Genomic DNA, 3,402 nt, shown 5'->3' with positions numbered 1-3,402 from the left:
TCTTTCATTCAGTAAACATAACAGAAAAGAAAAAAAAAAGAAAAAAAGAAAGAAAGAAAGAAAGAAGCAGAAGAATGAAGAAAAGAAAGAAGGGAAGAGGGGAAGGGGACCGCCGAGGAAAAGGAGAGGAAGAGGAAGGGAAGCTGCTCGCGCCTTGCCCCCGCGCCAGTTCCCCGCCGCGCCGCCGTCGAGCCCACTGAGCAGAAGCCCATCGCCGCGCACCACCGCCACGTCGCCGACGAAGAGGAGAGAGCGAGCAGCGCCGAGGAGGCTCGCTGCTGTCCATGCTGTCCAGCCGTGCCGTCCTCACCGTCGCCGTCGCGGGTCAGATCTGAGGCGAGAGAGCAGGCCGCGAAGGAGGAGGGAACCGCGCCGTCTGTTGAAAGTATTCGTGTCGCCGCCAGAACCCTTGTCGCCGTTGGACGGCTTCGAAGATCCGCTGCTGTCCAGCCGTGCCGTCCTCACCGTCGCCGTCGCGGGTCAGATCTGAGGCGAGAGAGCAGGCCGCGAAGGAGGAGGGAACCGCGCCGTCTGTTGAAAGTATTCGTGTCGCCGCCAGAACCCTTGTCGTCGCCGTTGCCGTTGGACGAAGGACTGAGGAAAAGATGCGATGTACATAGCAGCTCACTGCAGTGCTTCGTCTCCGCCGCTGCCATGGACGCCGGTGAGTTGCACGGTGTTATCGGGGTATGACGAGGAAGATTCGTAGATTGGGGTTTTCCAAAATCAAGGTTTGGAGTTTGGTGAAGATTGGTTCAGTAGTTGGATTTTTGGCGTTACTGTTTTGCCACCGCCATTGTTGTAGCCGTGCCTCTATTGCCGGAAAACGGCGCCGTTGTTGCCGGAGAACCACCGTTGAAGCCGTTACTGTTCTGGTGAGCCTTACCCTTGTTTCTGATCTCCTTTTGTACGCTTAAGTTGTTCTGTTGCTGCTGTGAGGGAGTGTTTATGTTGAATGAAATCGTTATTGTGTTATTCAGCTGCCGCCGCCACTAGAGGTAGCTATTGGAGCTACCGCCAAAACCCCTGTCTTCTTGGTAAGCACTTTGTTTCCAAAACTTCTTAAAATCAGTGTTCTATTGTAATTTGTTGGAGATTCTGGGATGTTGGTATTGTAGGTTTGGGTTTTTGAATTCTTTTGAAGAAATTTAAGTTTTGAATCAACTCTTTAAGTTGCTGAGTTCCTTTTTAAGCTTTTCGTTTCTATGAATGACATGTTTTATGAATCCTAATTGAAATACTTTGATTTAAGTTCCTTTCTTAAAATGAGTTAGTTTCCTTTTTAGCATATCTTAATATTATTGAACATCTTTATAAAATTGTGACTTCAAGTATATTACTGGAGTTTTGTTTTAAACCTTTTTAATCAAGTTTTGATTTATTCTTATACAAAGTTGTCCCTGACTTTAAATTGCTTTACTTGAGCAGTGCTTCTCTTTGATGTGATTTGAACTTATTTTGGGGCGATATAACCATCTATTGAAGTTTTAATAAAATCGTTTTCAATTCAGCATACACTCCTTTACCTTATACTCTGAAAATTTTTGTATGTGATTTAAACATGTTCAATTGTAATGCATCATCTTTTCTTTTATGAGTAAAACTTTATGTCAAGTTTTCTTCCAATAAGATTGTAGTTTTCATACATGCTTGAAAAAGAAGAGAAAATTCAATTTAGCTCTTAGCCAAATTAATCCTTCCATTTACAAAGTTTGTGTAATCTATTTCCACTTAAATTTATATTGAAATAATGCTACATTTATGCTTTTATTAGTCTTTTGAAGGATGTTTGTTACCCATTTTCTCTTTTAGAACATGAAATGATTTTCCCTTAAGTTTTCCATCCTTTACGAACAATGCATTCAAAAATATTTTTAAACCATACTCTTGAGTTCTATAAATCTTGTCTTTGGTTTGGATATTCTTCTTCTGTAAACCCCATATTTTTTTATTCAGCTTGAATTCGTTTCAAAACACTGTGTTGTTTTTCATCTTATTGGTCCTATCGAATCCCTTCGACTCGAGAGTTACCCTTAATGTTATCAGTTGATTCTCTTTCCAGCATTCTTCATTACTTGTTTATTCTTGTCTACTTGTGATTTCAATAATTCTTTTAAATTCTCGCGAATACGATCCTTGTCACTTTCCTTTCTTTTCTAAGGTCTGTTATCCTTCTAAGTATACTCGAGATTAGTTTTGGTATCTTGTGTGATTGTTGGACTTAGTAAACGACACATTAATTATTTAGGGTACATTTGGTGGACGCAAAAGGTGAAACTTGTAAATATACCATGTTGAAGGGAGTTGTGGAACATTATTTCATGTGAAAGAATTTTGTTGATGTTGGGTTTGTGACCATTAAGATTTATGAAGTGTTGACGAGGTTGAAAACATTCGGATGAGTTGCTCAATGAAGTACAGTTGAGAATGGTGGAGATAAGTTATTGAAGTTCAAATAGTTGAGTTTTTGAAGTTGGTATGAGATTAGTATACAGAAGTTGAGCACATCATTTTAACCCCGGCTTGCTTTATAGCCTTTTGCCGCCTTGCATTACCATCACACGTTTGAAATATATTATTTTGTGCATCAAGCCTATCTTGTAATTTTGTTTCACATCATACTTATACTTTTTATATTTTTATACCATATGAAAATTCTAGTATTTGAAACTATATGAATATATATACTGAGAATTTTTTGCCTTTTCTTTAAATAAGTTCAAGAGCAAAGTAATATGAAATCTCTTTAATTTTGTATCAATTTTCGAGGACGAAAATTTTTATAAGGAGGGTAGGATGTAAGACCCAAGACTTTTGAAATGTCCTATTTTGAATCAATTTCAATTTATATATTTATTTATGGTTTTATTTTCAGAAATTATTTTTATTGAAAATAATTAAAGGCAATTAATTGGATTTGAAATAAATTAAGGTTTTTATCCAAACTCTACACCTATGGATTATTTTTCTACTTATGATTTAAAGTTCTGAAAATTTGAAAATTAATGAGGTTTGGCTATTTAAATTAGAATTTTGTGTAATTTTATAATTATTGAATTATTTTCTATATTTAAATTATAAAATTGGTAGTTAGGAAATGATAAGAATTTTATATGATTTGATTTTAGATAATTTAATTTATATCATTTAATACATTAGTTAAAGATAAGGAAAAAAATTAATTATATTACCATAAATTTTCAATTAGAGTAATTTATTGAGAATCAATTAGTATTTTTATACCACAAATAATATTTTAAAATAATTTTAGAGATTTAATTAGATTTCAAAATTTATACTCCATGCCTCAATTTTATTAAAATTACTTTACTATAATTAAATTCAAAATCTTAATTTTATACACATACCCTAATCCCAATTAAATTACAATTTTTCCCTTCC

This window comes from Arachis ipaensis, chromosome B02 (genome assembly GCF_000816755.2).
Source record: "Arachis ipaensis cultivar K30076 chromosome B02, Araip1.1, whole genome shotgun sequence".
Classification (NCBI taxonomy): Eukaryota; Viridiplantae; Streptophyta; class Magnoliopsida; order Fabales; family Fabaceae; genus Arachis; species Arachis ipaensis.
This window is presented reverse-complemented; position numbering follows the sequence as displayed.